Here is an 18,166-nt window from a genome sequence, read left to right as displayed (position 1 = left end):
CTACTGCAGGAAATACCACTGTGTAATACGAACGGCAGCGCTGGAAGGGATTTGGATGGGGGTGACTTCCCTTTCCAATCGTTCACATGACGGAGACATCGAAAACAAGCAGTTTGACATGCAGCATTATGCTTGTTAGAGGAACCCTGCCTGTTCACCACTTGGACTGGATTCATTCATTACACAGCATGTACCTGGGCGCAGAACAGTGCATTTTGCTAACTGCTGACATACCGAACTTTTCCAGTACTTACCCGCATGAAATGGTGCATTCTGGGAGCTGTATGCCACGAACAGTCAGGTGACCGCAAACGTTATATAAATGCAGGCACAGACACTATGATTTCACTTCCTGCCCGTGACCAAGGCTCGATGTGCCGAAACTAGTTGGGATATCAGGATTGCTGTGCTTAAAGCTTGAATAAATGCTCTCTGTTCATTGAAACGGGCCTCTCTTGTGGCGCTTCTTGCGTGGTGCTTCATGTTTGGGAATTGAAGGACCGGGAATCTCCGTGCCCGGCTGAAGAGGCCGCCCTGAAGGGTCGGGGGCTCCCCTGTCGGAGGTGTTCTTTGGTGATGTTCAAATGAGGGAGCATGACCCACACGCTGCCGCTAGACCTACTGCAGGAAATACCACTGTGTAATACGAACGGCAGCGCTGGAAGGGATTTGGATGGGGGTGACTTCCCTTTCCAATCGTTCACATGACGGAGACATCGAAAACAAGCAGTTTGACATGCAGCATTATGCTTGTTAGAGGAACCCTGCCTGTTCACCACTTGGACTGGATTCATTCATTACACAGCATGTACCTGGGCGCAGAACAGTGCATTTTGCTAACTGCTGACATACCGAACTTTTCCAGTACTTACCCGCATGAAATGGTGCATTCTGGGAGCTGTATGCCACGAACAGTCAGGTGACCGCAAACGTTATATAAATGCAGGCACAGACACTATGATTTCACTTCCTGCCCGTGACCAAGGCTCGATGTGCCGAAACTAGTTGGGATATCAGGATTGCTGTGCTTAAAGCTTGAATAAATGCTCTCTGTTCATTGAAACGGGCCTCTCTTGTGGCGCTTCTTGCGTGGTGCTTCATGTTTGGGAATTGAAGGACCGGGAATCTCCGTGCCCGGCTGAAGAGGCCGCCCTGAAGGGTCGGGGGCTCCCCTGTCGGAGGTGTTCTTTGGTGATGTTCAAATGAGGGAGCATGACCCACACGCTGCCGCTAGACCTACTGCAGGAAATACCACTGTGTAATACGAACGGCAGCGCTGGAAGGGATTTGGATGGGGGTGACTTCCCTTTCCAATCGTTCACATGACGGAGACATCGAAAACAAGCAGTTTGACATGCAGCATTATGCTTGTTAGAGGAACCCTGCCTGTTCACCACTTGGACTGGATTCATTCATTACACAGCATGTACCTGGGCGCAGAACAGTGCATTTTGCTAACTGCTGACATACCGAACTTTTCCAGTACTTACCCGCATGAAATGGTGCATTCTGGGAGCTGTATGCCACGAACAGTCAGGTGACCGCAAACGTTATATAAATGCAGGCACAGACACTATGATTTCACTTCCTGCCCGTGACCAAGGCTCGATGTGCCGAAACTAGTTGGGATATCAGGATTGCTGTGCTTAAAGCTTGAATAAATGCTCTCTGTTCATTGAAACGGGCCTCTCTTGTGGCGCTTCTTGCGTGGTGCTTCATGTTTGGGATATATATATATATATATATATATATATATCCAGAACAACGAGTTTACCCATTAAGGAGAGCCACATCAGGTAGGTTCAAATTACGTTTTATTGCACGAGCTGCAGCGTGTTGAAGGGCAATCTTCACGAGCATTTCTTCAGAATAGATATATTACGGCTGGACTAGCCGTGAAGACCTGCCCACTGCTTAAAGCGGGTCCTTGCTTGCACCATGATGGTGCTGGCAGCTTGGTAGAATGCAGCTGTCGATCTTGCAGAGTGACATCAGCTGCGCTCAGTTTGACACCAAGAATGCGGGGCAAGCTTCACCTTGGAGCAACATCAGCCCACATGGGATCATTGTTTTTATGGTTGGTATGAAAGCGCACCCACTTGGGAACAATTTTAGAACTCTATGGCATTCAGAAGGCTGTGCAAGGACACGGCCACGCCCACTGAGGCAGGCAGGTGCCTATAATTACAGGGTGTTCAGTGAGAGCGCTGCTCACTCCTTTTGAACTCACGCCACTGCAGAGGGAAGAGTGAATTCTTGAAACACGTCTGGCGATTTAATATGTGATGTTGTTCCTGGCAGAGAGCTTGCTTGCAAGCTGTCATTAAACGTGAAGAGCTATGAGACTTCTTGTGGCAGTGCTTTGTATGGGTTTCCTGTTTGTTGGATGTATATATATATATATATATCAAACACACTCTCCTTCAACAAAGAGAGAAGCAGCACTCCGGCAACTTACATCCTTTAATTAAAATGCGGCATTCCTTATATATTTCGGTCACCATTGACCTTTTTCAGAGTCAAGCCGATATAGACATCAATGCAGGACCAGAGAAAACAACTAAGTGAGTCACAGCTATTTATTTTCACCGCCCCCTGGTGGGCGTCCAAATAATTTGGAAGGTGCATTCTGGTACTTGTTGCTCTCTGTCCCCAAACAATAACAATCCTCCAGTGGATGATGTCCCAAAATTAATTTATTAAAGGTCCATTGCGTCTTATTCCAGCCCACTTTCAGAGCTAGTACAGAACCATGCCGAAGCCATTCTTCGGCAGTGCCATTGCCCTGCGCTTTTCGTGTTCCACAAACAAGGTTCACTTTCGGGCAGAAACCGGCACACTTACTGGCGGTGCATGCTGACGGCTGAACCACGCCGTTTTGAATATCAAACACACTCTCCTTCAACAAAGAGAGAAGCAGCACTCCGGCAACTTACATCCTTTAATTAAAATGCACAGTCCTTATATATTTCGGTCACCATTGACCTTCTTCAGAGGGAAGCCGATATGGACATCAATGCAGGACCAGAGAAAACAACCAAGTGAGTCACAGCTATTTATTTTCACCGCTCCCTGGTGGGCGTCCAAGTAGTTTGGAAGGTGCATTCTGGTACTTGTTGCTCTCTGTCCCCAATCAATAACAATCCTCCAGTGGATGATGTCCCAAAATTAATTTATTAAAGGTCCTTTGAGTCTTATTCTAGCCCACTTTCAGAGCTAGTACAGAACCATGCCGAAGCCAGTCTTCGGCAGTGCCGTTGCCCTGTGCTTTTCGCGTTCAACAAACAAGGTTCACTTTCGGGCAGAAACCGGCACACATACAGGCGGTGCATGCTGACGGCTGAACCACGCCGTTTTGAATATCAAACACACTCTCCTTCAACAAAGAGAGAAGCAGCACTCCGGCAACTTACATCCTTTAATTGAAATGCGGCAGTCCTTATATATTTCGGTCACCATTGACCTTCTTCAGAGGCAAGCTGACATGGACATTAATGCAGGACCAGAGAAAAGAACCAAGTGAGTCACAGCTATTTATTTTCACCGCCCCCTGGTAGGCGTCCAAGTAGTTTGGAAGGTGCATTCTGGTACTCGTTGCTCTCTCTCTATATATATATATATATATATATATATCTATATATATATATATATCTATATATATATATATATATATATATATATATATATATATATATATATATATATATATTGCAACACACTTTGACTCTGTCTCGTCAAAAGAACGGCAAGCACACAGGTATCCAGTTTTACAATGTTTAATTACATTGTAATTTATTAGCGTTTCGCTATTCCAGCTACATCAGTGTCAGTTTGTGTTAGAATAAAATCACCATTTTAAATAAGCATGGGCGTAAAATCAGTTCCGCTCGCGGATTTTGCGGATTTTCGGCAAATTCGCAATCCGCGAACTCTCGCGAACTTGCCGAAAATTCGTAAAATCCGTGCGAAGCGGATTTTTTGCTTGGTCGCACTTGCCAACTAGAATACTATACAATTTCGCGGGAGTAAACACTTGCGAACACGTAGATGCGGCGGGCAGCGACAATCTCGCAATTGCGAGATTGCAAAATTTGCAATTTCGCACAAGAAATCCACCAGCAGGCAGCATAAACCTTGAAAATTATGATTTTTATCAGAATAACTCCTCAGGTTGACATTGGCCTGCACTTTTTCTGTGCAAGGAGTCCATTTTGGGGGGGGTGGGAGGAAGGAATTGCCCCACAGTCTCCAACTTCCTGTTCCTGTCCAGCAGGCTTCTACCAGTGCTTTCTTCATGTGCTGGTCACTTTGATTTGGATCTGGACCTGGAAGGATTACTTTTTGTGGATGCTGCTGGATATTTGGATTTTTGCAAGACTGAAAGCACTCAGCAGGTGCAAAAGTTCAATCTTATCATCAGTAACCATTCCCTGTAGTGCTTCCTGAGGGGCCCCTTCAGAGTTCATTTGCCTACTTGCAACTATTCTATGACCCTGCTCTGACCCTCACAGCAGGCTCAGAGAATAGCTACAAGTATAGAACAAAGGTCCTGTTAAAAAAATTACACTGCAACAGTAAGCAATTACAGACAAAACTGAAAGCACTCAGCAGGTGCAAAAGTTCAATCTTATCATTAGTAACCATTCCCTGTAGTGCTTCCTGAGGGGCCCCTTCAGAGTTCAGTTGCCTACTTGCAACTATTCTATGACCCTGCTCTGACCCTCACAGCAGGCTCAGAGAATAGCTACAAGTAGGCCACAAAGGTCCTGTTAAAAAAAATTGCACTGCAACAGAAAGCAAATTACAGATAAGGAAGCAGGTGCCAGCCAGACTGGAAGTTTAAATTCAGTGACACATTAATCAACCCCAAATTAATTCATGTCAGTTGAAGCAGGGCAGGTGTGCTTGCTTTTTTTCACCCCCATAATCTACAGTGATAAACCAACCAGAGGGTGGTAGTGATGTACCAGAGGGTGGCATGGGTGTACCAGAGGGTGGCAGTGGTGAAACAGAGGGTACTGTGAACCTGTGATGATGAACCAGACGTAGAAACAACATAGTCGCGGCTGTTGCGAGCCGACAAGTAAGTTCGCAATTGCGAACTGGTACACAACCCTCGCGAACTGGCAGAAATCCTTGCGAACACAAAAAAAAATTTAAAAATCCGCAAATTCGCGAGAGTTCGCGGATTTTGCAGATTGCAAATCCGTAAATACGCAAGTTCGCGGATTGCCAATTCGCAAAATCCGCCAATGCATAATTTTAAACCTCACGGTCTCTTCTCAATTCATCAACATCGAAACCGATAGTATACATGGTGGCCATCTTTGAGTGTCTACATTAACAAGCATTTTAATTGTTTATCATGGCGAATAATAAAGTGCTTAAGTGCTCAAAATATAAAAAAATGTTTAACATCAAACAATTATCAATTGATGTGCATATTCTGTGTCAGAAAAAATGGAATTCCGGTATGGCTATGTCTGCCAAGATTTTAATGTAGTTATATTGTGGGGTGTCTATTTTCTTGGGTGTTTCCCTTGCTATAAAACCTCCCATTTTTTCAGCCAATCCAGTAGCTGCCCCAGCAAAGGGGCGTCCTGGCGCTTTGACAGGCACTATAACATAACACACAGTAAAAGAAAGGGATGACTATTCTAGGGCGGGAAACAGGAAGGTTTTAATCGCCTGCCTAAAGGCGAGTAAGTCATTAAGAGCTCGAGTGCACACCGGGAGCGAGTTCCATAACCCTGCTGCGAGCACCCGGAAAGAATGGCCACCCATTCTGCTCAGTTTAAAACGAGGGCAAACTGCCAGATGGAGAGCCTCTGATCTCAATGATCTCAGAGGGATGTAAGGAATAAGTAGATTGGCAAGTGCCGGCGGCGAAGAAAATTTCAGAATTTTAAAGGCCAAGCACAGCGCTTTAAACTTGATCCGCTGCCTGACCGGAAGCCAGTGTAGGGCCGAGATGGTACCAGACACAGAGCAGTGTCTGGGGAGGCCCACAATGGCCCGTGCCGCAGCATTTTGCACCCTTTGGAGCCTAGAGGCCTCCGCCTGATTCATCCCTAACATCAGCGCACTCCCATAGTCCAGCCGAGATAAAATCGATGCCTGGACCACGAGCTGTCTGGTGGGGGGATCGAAGTACTTTAAGACCGGCCTTATGCCCCGCAGGATACCATAACACGTGGCAGCCACCTTCTTAGTATGGTCCGTAAAAGTGAGCGCGGGGTCCAGCCAAATGCCTAGATTTTTCACTCCAGCAGCTGGAATCGGGATAACGCCCAGCTCTGGTGGCCACCACTGGTTTCCCCATAGCTCAGCGTGCTTCCCCAATACCAACACCTCAGTTTTGGTGGCATTCAACTGTAGGCAGTTGGTGCGAAGCCAGCTTGCTACTGCCACAAGACCCGCACGGAATCTGGGGGCCTCCACCTCAGGGTCTCCACTGAGTGTCACCGCCAGCTGCGTGTCGTCAGCATATGAGGTCATCGTCAGACCCCACTGTTTGACGACTGCAGCCAACGGTTTCACATAGAGATTGAACATTGTGGGGCTCAACGAGGAGCCCTGTGGGACTCCCAGCTCCAAGGGATGGATGATGGATTGGCCTGGTGGTATTGCCACTTTAAAGGTTCGATCAGACAAAAATGATCGAAACCACTGAAGAGCGATGTCAGTGACTCCAGCTTCCTCTAGTCGTTGGATCAGTATATGGTGGGACACAGTATCGAAAGCAGCGCTTAGGTCTAATAACAAAAGCGCTGCTGTCCGTCCGGAATCAAGTACCTGGCGAAGATGTTCAGTGATGTAAAGTAATGCCGTCTCGGTACTGTGTCCTGGCCGGAAGCCATTCTGGCTGGGATCCAGTATCTGATTGCGAGCCAGGTGCTCAGACAGAACTGAGTTAACGTGGGCTTCCGTTACTTTAGCTATCCAGGGCAGTAGGGATATAGGTCGATAATTTTCTGGCAACCGAGGGTCAGAGTTGGCCTTTTTTTAAATTGGAGTGACTACTGCCTGTTTCCAAGCAGTGGGTACCGTTCCATTGGACAATGACATATTGATAAGATTCAATATGGGAGCCCGACACAGCGGGGAAAGAGTGCTGATAAGAGCTGGCTTCAGCGGATCCAGAGGAGAACCTGATTTCACCCTGAGGCTAAGTTTGTCAAAGACCTCAGTGGACAAGTCTGGTAAAGTAGCCATGGTCTCATACCCCAAAGAATCGGGGTCAGTTACCTCTGGATTCAGCCGGCATTGATCGAATCCTCGGTAAATTTTCGGCACTTTCTCCAGGAAAAAAATGGCCAGATTCTCACAGTGGGAGTCTGTGCAAATCACCTCCGAGGTGGCTCTTTTTTTCATAAGGTCCTTCAGGACCTTAAAGATCAGTTTAGATGGATTAGTACTGGCTGCAAATTCCTGAGCATAAAAAGCGGCCCGTGTTCTGCAGATGGCCCTGTGATAGAGCTTCAGGTCGGCAAAATACCGGATTTTCAGAGCAGGATCGTAAGATCTTCTCCACTCCCTCTCTGTTTTCCGGCAAGATTTTTTCAGCTCGGCAAGGGACTCATTATACCATGGGCTAGATGTTTTTGCCCGGCCTTTCGACCACCGAAAAGGTATAAGGGAGTCAAGAGCCTCAGAGATCCAAGTGCAGAACTGTTGGTAACCTTGGTCCACGTTAGCAAAGACGCTCAAAGGTTTCTGTTCCAGTAAACTGTAAAACTCTTCAAGTTTGAGTTTATGCCAAAGTCTTTTTAGAGTAGGCCTGTCCACCGATTTGAAAGACTTATCGTGGACAGGGCAAAAGGCTTCCACTAGCAAATGATCCGTCCATCCCATCTGCATCGGGTCTGACATCTTCACACACTCAAGCGTGGAAAAAAAGGGGTCCAGAATATGGCCCCCTGAGTGGGTAGGAAGAGTAACAAGCTGGATGAGTTGAAGAGCTTCAAGGTCCGCCAGCAGAGTGTTCACGGTTGTGGATGACCTATTATCGAAATGGATATTAAGGTCCCCCAAGATGTTAAAATTCGCACAACCGAGCGCTATAGGGCTCACCATATCGGCCAGCGCGGATTTGAAGACAGTATCATTGCCGGGAGGGCGATAGATGAGCATACCGCTGAACGTAAAATGATGGCTAAAAGCAACTTTGAAGATAGCACTTTCACAGGCGGGCAGCCCCGACAGTTTCCATTCAGCAGGAAAACAGGATTTAACTGCCATATCGATACCACCTCCTCTTGTGGTCCTGTTGGACGTAAAGACCGTATAGTTCTGGGGAAAGGCAAGATTCAAAATGGCAGAGTCAACATCCTGAAGCCAGGTTTCGGTCAATAAAAAAAGATCAGGGTCATCTTTTTCAAGCAGATCATATATGGACTGGTGATGTTTGACCAGAGATCTCACGTTTAAGCACCAGATCCGAAGGTCCCGAGACGTAACGTGCTTACGTATGATAGGGGTAGCGTCTTCCAGGGAGCGGATCTTAGTGGGGCTCGCAAGTGACCAACCCTTACAGGCACAGCTGTATGGGCCTACTAAAGGATCAACAGGCTTGCAAATACATACTCTATTCCTGTGCCCTATAGCCAGCAGCTCTGACCGTGTATATGACACCATAACACAGATGGACTGATGAGAGCCACAACGGAGAGGACCAGGACCTGCCCCGCCACGCGCCTCCTCGTCGCGGACGAGCGCAGACGGGCAGGACTCTGGCACGACTCCGGCTAAGCGACGGCGTCCCAACCTGCGCGGGAGAGGAAAGCATTAAATAGGGCCACCAATCCCAGCGCGAGGACGCTCCAAGATGGCGCCCGATTTTCTACCCTTAGCCCAAAGCAAAATGGCGCCCACAGTGGACCACCCCCGGGACCCAGGCCCGCCAAGCGGCGGTGAGGAGCCAATTTAAATGCGGAATGAGGGAGGGGACGAAACCCAGCTAAAAGCAGGGGAAAAGTGCAACAAATAAAATCCAAAATCAGATACAAAATCAGGGAGTTGTTAAAAGCGAGAGCGCCAGCAGCAGCGCGTGCGCGGTAGTGCTAGAGCCTGTCAAGGCAGCCAAGATGCAAAGATCCGCCTTAAATAGGGCCACCAATCCCAGCGCGAGCGCGAGGACGCTCCAAGATGGCGCCCGATTTTCTACCCTTAGCCCAAAGCAAAATGGTGCCCACAGTGGACCACCCCCGGGACCCAGGCCCGCCAAGCGGCGGTGAGGAGCCAATTTAAATGCGGAATGAGGGAGGGGACGAAACCCAGCTAAAAGCAGGGGAAAAGTGCAACAAATAAATTCCAAAATCAGATACAAAATCAGGGAGTTGTTAAAAGCGAGAGCGCCAGCAGCAGCGCGTGCGCGGTAGTGCTAGAGCCTGTCAAGGCAGCCAAGATGCAAAGATCCGCCTTAAATAGGGCCACCAATCCCAGCGCGAGCGCGAGGACGCTCCAAGATGGCGCCCGATTTTCTACCCTTAGCCCAAAGCAAAATGGCGCCCACAGTGGACCACCCCCGGGACCCAGGCCCGCCAAGCGGCGGTGAGGAGCCAATTTAAATGCGGAATGAGGGAGGGGACGAAACCCAGCTAAAAGCAGGGGAAAAGTGCAACAAATAAAATCCAAAATCAGATACAAAATCAGGGAGTTGTTAAAAGCGAGAGTGCCAGCAGCAGCGCGTGCGCGGTAGTGCTAGAGCTTGTAATATATACATATATCCAAAAGACCAAGTTGCCTTGCCTTGAGACGCCAACACAGCAGATAATATCGCCTTCCTTTAATGAGCAGCAGGCATGTCGTGTTTGAACCCCGCCAGCAAGCGCCAAACATGTTACGGGCTCCTCGCCCGTGGTCAATGGCTGCATACAAAGAGTCCCGGCAGCTGTATGAACTCTTAATTATATACCCCGCCCATGTGGGACTTTGATTCACAGAGTTGCATTCTGGGGAAAGTAGTCCAATGTTAATTCAGAGTGGATGCTGTACATGGATTTGTGCATAAAAACAGTTCCCAAGTGGGTCGCATGGCAATGAAACAACACGTTGTCCGCTAATAGCAAACCCCACAAAAATCGGCATTAACTGCTCCTCGTAGCACCATATTCTAGGCACTGCAGGTCCACAGCATCAGTGGCGGGGCATCTCAGCGGTGAGGCACGCCGCAATTATTCTCCAAAAAACCAAGTTGCCTTTCATTGAAACGCCAACACAGCAGATAATATCGCCTTTCTTTAATGAGCAGCAGGCACGTCGCGTTTGAACCCCGCCAGCAAGCACCAAACATGTTTCGGGCTCCTCGCCCTTTGTCAATGGCTGCATACACAGAGTCCCGGCAGCTGTATGGACTCTTAATGATATACCCCGCCCATGTGGGACTTTGATTCACAGAGTTGCATTCTGGGGTAAGTAGTCCAATGTTAATTCAGAGTGGATGCTGTACATGGATTTGTGCATAAAAACAGTTCCCAAGTGGGTCGCATGGCAATGAAACACCACGTTGTCCGCTAATAGCAAACCCCACAAAAATCGGCATTAACTGCTCCTCGTAGCACCATATTCTAGGCACTGCAGGTCCACAGCATCAGTGGTGGGGCATCTCAGCGGTGAGGCACGCCGCAATTATTCTCCAAAAAACCAAGTTGCCTTGCATTGAAACGCCAACACAGCAGATAATATCGCCTTTCTTTAATGAGCAGCAGGCACGTCGCGTTTGAACCCCGCCAGCAAGCACCAAACATGTTTCGGGCTCCTCGCCCTTTGTCAATGGCTGCATACACAGAGTCCCGGCAGCTGTATGGACTCTTAATTATATACCCCGCCCATGTGGGACTTTGATTCACAGAGTTGCATTCTGGGGTGATGTCATTTGAGATGTCATCAGTGATGTCCCTGACCATGTCATGAATGATGTAATACGTGACGTCATCAGCAGTGCATTGCAGGGTTTGTGAGTTATAGTTAGCTCAACTAACTATGACAGGGGAATTTCTATGGTTGTCTATGAGTGAAATGTCCAACTAAATATAACGTCCCTGAAACCTATGATTTTTTCAGTGAATTTCTAAGGTTTTTTAAATGCTAATTCCTAACTATAACGTCTGTAAAAGCTATGGTTTTCTCAGTGAATTTCTAAGTTTTTTGAAATGTTAATTTCATATTTAAATTTTTATAAAATGTATATTTTTTCAAATTTTTCTCTAATATTTTGAAACTCTATTATCCTTTTTTTAACTTTATAAATCATGTAATATTTTATATCTTAAAAAAAATATGTATATTATTTTTTTTTGGTTTTGAGAAATCTATAGTCCCGTACTGGTAGTGTACCAAGTTCCATCCACACGCGAATCCTATCCGCCATATTGCTAAACTCATAAATGATGCGCATTTTGTATCCAACGGGTTTGTGGCACCGCTTCCCGCATAACAACATATACATATGAGGTCGTGCCAGTTGCTACTTTGGAATACGATGGGTATGCAGTACCAAGCCACGCGTTACGTTATGTACATATGGGGTCGCGCCCGCTGCGCGCTACGTATGCAACAAGTGCACGCTGCCAGGCCCTGTGTTACGTCATAGACGTATGGTGTTGCGCCAGATACGCCATTCCCTCATTTTTTATGTCTCTAAACTAAATCTAAATAACTTTAAAGTGTGTATGAGAGCAAGCGATAATCTAAAATATTTTAAGCATTTATATACTTCTAACTGTAATAAATGTATATTATAGTAAATATATTTTCTCAAAGTCGCAGCGGGTGCGGTCTCTTTGCACGCTAGGTGCACGATTGCCATGTGGCCTTAAAAAAAAGCATTTGATTAGTTCATTTCCCATTGTAGCAGTTTTCAAAACACCACCCATTCTAGTCATTCTCTCTACAGCATAACCCTCATCAGCCAGGCTATCTTGAATCCAGTGGCAAAGTAAGCAAGGGGCCCACATCTGGGCATTCCCTGCCAACTTAGGGCAAACAAAGCGATACCAAAGGGGATGATGGGACGGATCGCTCGAGCAAATCAAACACTCAACCCCAGTCAACTGATCTGGGTGTAATCCATCATCATTTTTAGCTCACTCTACCACCCCAGTTCAGACATGGCCATATGCAAATTAGTCTGACCCTGTGCCTCATGGGAACAGTCTAGCCCGAACTGCCAAGCCATGTCTTTCCCGGAATGGAAACAAGCATCCTGCGACCGGTTTTGGGTTCATAACCCTCATCAGCCAGGCGATCTTGAATCCAGTGGCAAAGTGAGCAAGGGACCCACGTCTGGGCATACCCTGCCAACTTAGGGCGAACAAAGCGATACCAAAGGGGATGATGGACGGAGCGCTTGAGTAAATCAAACACTCACCCCCCCCGGTCAACTGATCTGGGTGTAATCCATCATCATTCTTTAGCTCACTCCACCAACCCAGTTCAGACATGGCCTTATGCAAATCAGTCTGACCCTGTGCCTCATGGGAACAGTCCAGCCCGAACTGCCAAGCCATGTCTTCCCTGGACCGGAAACAAGCATCCTGGGACCGGTTTCAGGTTCATAACCCTCATCAGCCAGGCTATCTTGAATCCAGTGGCAAAGTGAGCAAAGGACCCACGTCAGGGCATACCCTGCCAACTTAGGGCAAAAAAAGCGATACCAAAGGAGATGATGGACGGAGCGCTTGAGCAAATCAAACACTCACCCCCAGTCAACTGATCTGGGTGTTCTCCTTCATCATTCTTTAGCTCACTCCACCACCCCAGTTCAGACATGGCCATATGCAAATCAGTCTGACCCTGCGCCTCATGGGAACAGTCCAGCCTGAACTGCCAAGCCATGTCTTCCCTGGACCGAAAACAAGTATCCTTGGACCGGTTTTGGGTTCATAACCCTCATCAGCCAGGCTATCTTGAATCCAGTGCCAAAGTGAGCAAGGGACCCACATCTGGGCATACCCTGCCAACTTAGGGCGAACAAAGCGATACCAAAGGGGATGATGGACGGAGCGCTTGAGTAAATCAAACACTCACCCCCCCCCCGGTCAACTGATCTGGGTGTAATCCATCATCATTCTTTAGCTCACTCCACCAACCCAGTTCAGACATGGCCTTATGCAAATCAGTCTGACCCTGTGCCTCATGGGAACAGTCCAGCCCGAACTGCCAAGCCATGTCTTCCCTGGACCGGAAACAAGCATCCTGGGACCGGTTTCAGGTTCATAACCCTCATCAGTCAGGCTATCTTGAATCCAGTGGCAAAGTGAGCAAAGGACCCACGTCAGGGCATACCCTGCCAACTTAGGGCAAAAAAAGCGATACCAAAGGAGATGATGGACGGAGCGCTTGAGCAAATCAAACACTCACCCCCAGTCAACTGATCTGGGTGTTCTCCTTCATCATTCTTTAGCTCACTCCACCACCCCAGTTCAGACATGGCCATATGCAAATCAGTCTGACCCTGCGCCTCATGGGAACAGTCCAGCCTGAACTGCCAAGCCATGTCTTCCCTGGACTGGAAACAAGTATCCTTGGACCGGTTTTGGGTTCATAACCCTCATCAGCCAGGCTATCTTGAATCCAGTGCCAAAGTGAGCAAGGGACCCACATCTGGGCATACCCTGCCAACTTAGGGCGAACAAAGCGATACCAAAGCGGATGATGGACGGAGCGCTTGAGCAAATCCAACATTCACCTCCAGTCAACTGATGTGGGTATAATCCATCATCATTCTTTAGCTCACTCCACCACCCCAGTTCAGACATTGCCATATGCAAATCAGTCTGACCCTGTGCCTCATGTGAAGAGTCCAGCCCAAACTAGCTACGGAAACACAGAGTCTGATGCACCTCAACGGAGTGAGTTGTGTAAAACCAAGCAGCAAGTAATATCGGACATATTCCATTGTGGGATCAAGACACGGTTCCATTGTTGGTACCTGTTCTACTACTGTGTTAGTAGTATACAGAGCACTCCACTGTGCTGGGCCTCAGGCTGGGCGCTGTGTGCCTGTGTTGCGGTAGCCAGCGTTGATCTCAGGAGCCTTTTGAGCTCGCAGACCTCGTCCCAGGGGCTTCCGCCGGCACGTGGTGGGCCCTCTTTCACATATGGCGGTGTCAAAAGGTGAACTGTGCTGCATATATGCATCGCAGCGGCCATGACGGTTTCTGAGTACCAGCAGGCTGTGAGCATCATTCACGCATCCACCTTCGCTCAGGGGGTCAACCTCTTGGTGGTGTAAGCTGCACAGACCTGGCAGACACGTTCACTGTTCCAGAACAAAACCACACCCAGAGAAAGGTGCCTTTTATTCATACCCCTACGCTAGCCTTGTGTACGCCGAGTCAACCCACTACGCTAAAGATTTGGGGATGGGGGGGAACATATTAGCTTTGTTTCAGTGATCTTCCCTACTTACTGTACTATCATGGTTGTGTCCACTGTCTACTTCCCTCAATAGACCATCAGTGTATGTTGACATGTACATGTCTATGCTCTGCATACTCAAGTCTGTCCGGCACATCCCCTCAACACTTTACATTGTATACTTTTATAATCGAGAATTACTTGCCACCTTCGCACATGCTTTGCTCTCATCTCTCCCCGCATTCTGCATTGTGTGATAGAGGTGCCACGCCATGTTTGGTTTGTGTACATGGCTAGCCTTGGTTCCCAAAGTACGTAGTGTCTTTGTGTCTGCTAGGTGTGCATGTTGTTTGTCATGTTGTATGTGATTATACAAGATAGCAGGTTTATTCACAAGCAGTGGTTTCTCCCATTTACATATCACTGTCTTAAAGAGGATACAGAAGGGTTTCTCACAGGTGAAAACTGCAAGCACAATGGCAGTCATTCATTACTATCAAAGAATTTCCAACTGCACGACGCATCTAAGCTTACAGCCCCCAATCTTGCGTGCTCTCATAAAAGCACGCCAACTCCCACAATCAGACCACCATTCACACAGCTTTCTAACAGCAGTTATCTGCTTCTCAGTAACATCCAGTCCTACGGAATGTGAGCTGGCATACCGTATGTCCTTACTGTTTCAAACCGAGTAACTTCCTGTGGCAATGTCTATTCTCACCCACACAAGCTAACTCCCAAACTTCAACTTGGCCTTCAATCCCTACTTTGAAAACAGATTTCATTATACTAACCAAACTGAAAGAGCTTTTGTTCAGAACAGCAGTGTCCCTCACTTCTGTAAAAGAAATTTATCGAATGCAGATAGCACGAACTTCAAGTAAAATACAGTCCCTTTAAAATACGAACCTCTCATTACACTTTGTGAATTGTTACACAATTTTCAAAACATCTCACACTCAAGGTCTGGCACACTTTTTTAACACGGTCTCCTCCGGTCTTGTCACAGGCTTTTAAACAGTTTTTTGGTATAATACCAGACTTCATTCATTCGATCATCTCTGGAATAGCAGGAACAGTGCCCATAATTCTCGCTCTCTTTGCGGCCATCCTACTACTATTTTTGCTTGTAAAAAATGGCTGCACTCCCTGTGGTAACAACCATGTCCGACAGAATATGCCTCTACGCGAAGCTACACCAATACCCTGAAAAAACGGAACAACTTTTCGGCTGCCTGACTCTATCTTTTATCGGAGCCAGCTACAACATGACATTTATTTACACATATGCAATCTGTGTGCAACCGTCTTTTTATTGCAAAACTTTCCCATTCGACTTGCGAATGGATGTATGCCTTGCCAACAACCCAACAATCGCTCCCGATATCCAGCAGGTAATGGACTATCTCGAAAACCATGAACTTGATTGTTCAGACAGTGGAGAAATGGCGGATGCAGCACAAAAAGGTATTGTGGCGGAATGGGATTTCTGTGCAGCTGCGAAAGATCTCCTGCAACATGCGACCTTTGATAACATCGCAGATTGCCTGCCAATTCAAATTGCCGCTGCAACATTCAAGGAGCATTACTGTCCCTTCGAGGATATGAGGTGGATCGCTTCGCTTTTCTCACACGATGGCAACAATGACCTCTTGGAACATTACTCATTTCAAGCCAAGAACTTTCGGACTGCAATCTCCTAGACTTGTAAGAAATTCACGTTATTCTTGGATTGATTTTTTCCAACTTTTCTGACCTTTTCCTTAAAATGTTTTTAATACACTTCATTGAACTACTTTCATATAATAACTTTCTAAGTATGCTCAGGCATTTGAACTCTGTTTTCATTATTGCCCCTTACGTCTCCAGTCTAACCAGGGATGGGTGATGTATGGCCTATACTAATACGCTATTTGCTTGCTAAATTAGCCTAAACCCGACATCCATTTTGAAACCATGTCTATTCTTTGTGCACACGTCTCTCTGCCTGCCTATTATCAACAAAGCCCTTTCACACAAATTTACTCATCCTGAGCCTCTGCTCACAAGCTGGTGATCGAGATCAAAAAAACACAACATTGTTTAGGAGCTGGTTGGCACAGTGTGGTAATCATATCCTATCTTTATTTTCATTATAGAATTTAGTCATTCATGTCTAATAGCTATTGTTTATGTCACATGGAACTGTAACATGTAATGTGGAATTCACTGACGCAGGAGCTTCGGTTTGAATACAGCAGCAGTGGTTGGAGTTTGCCTCAGCTTGATGCCTTAGCTCTTTGCACAAGAATGTTTTTTTGAAACAGCTGAAGACAATAATGTATGGTTTGACCAGAAGGGTACCGAAATGTTTGTGTTCCTCCTCAAAGTTCTGATTTGAGTAGAACAATTACCAATTCTGACATGCACCAGATTGAATCTACTGTACAAGAGATTGCTGACTGTTCTACTATTGATAATTTTGAGTTACAAAAAAGAAGTACCAGGGTATCTAAAAAGTTTGATGATTACATTTTGCAAATTTGTGTTAATCATATCCTACCTTTATTTTCATTATAGAATTTAGAGTCATTCAAGTCTAATAGGTATTGTTTACCTGGCTAATTATATAATATTATTATTTTATGGAGGAGAGCTGCAAAGCCCCCCCCCCCCGAAGCCACTTCAAGACCACGGGGACATACGAACTCCATCTATGTATGTACCCCATAGGAGTTGCCTTCACTTTGCGCATGCATGTTTGTGGTAGCGCATGCGTGTTAATGTTAAGGATGCGCACATTACGTCCCACCGTCTGGCTATGTACCCCTAACGTATTTCATTTTACTTGGGCATGCTCAATTGCAACATGCCCAATCACAGCTCTCACACCCAGTGACATCATGCTCAACCAATCATCCTTCTGCAAAGCATTTATAAGCTGCCAACCTTCTTGAACTTTTTCTATTCCACAGTCACAGCCATAAAGAGAGAGTTCGTATCCACTTCTTTGTAGGTGAGCACTTTTTTTAAGAGTAATTCAATTAATTAATCTGAGCAATCTTTAAATACCGCGTAAATGCAAATTTATGTTAGATTTGGCAATGCTGTTTTTTCAGCACGCTTTCCTGCTTTTTTACATCATTAAAGTTGACTTTGTGACTATTGTTTTTGTGCAAATCACTTAATCCTGGTGCTTTTGTTTAATTTGCCAAGCGCCACGTTGCTACGTGCTGTTCAAGTGAATGCGATGTCGTTTTTTTCGTGTAAGTAGTGCGTCACGTGCCCCATGCATTGCAAAAGTAATGGTTTCGGCAAAAGTGTATTTTAGCAGGGTTTCCAGCTCTCATAACTTAAATATTTTGCCTTGGTAGGGGATGTTTCTGGACAAATCACTTAATCCTTTCGCATATAATTTTTTAAGTAGTGCGTCACGTGCTGCTTCCTCCCCATGCACTGCACATGTAATTGATTGGTCAATGTTGTATTTGAGCACACTCTCATTGTTTTTTAATAACCTTAAACTCTATTTTCCCCCTGTTCTATCTCATTATACAGATATCTCAACCATGAGACGTACTGGTCACCACAAGCTGTCCTGCCCATACAATATACCACATGGTGGTGAACACCTCGACGCACCAGATCCACTGACTGCTCTCCATATGTTATCAGCCAAAAATTGCAATGGACCAAATGGAGTTATCAGGTTTGTCTTCAACATTTTATGATCGAAAACCATTCTAAGATAAGCATTGGTGTATTTCATGTGTTTGCAGATGGATAACTGTGTTATTGTCATGTTTTACTAGAATTCGTAGGCATT

Source organism: Lissotriton helveticus, chromosome 6, assembly GCF_964261635.1.
Source record: "Lissotriton helveticus chromosome 6, aLisHel1.1, whole genome shotgun sequence".
NCBI lineage: Eukaryota > Metazoa > Chordata > Amphibia > Caudata > Salamandridae > Lissotriton > Lissotriton helveticus.
The sequence above is the reverse complement of the archived record's forward strand: the minus strand, read 5'-3'. Positions refer to the sequence as shown.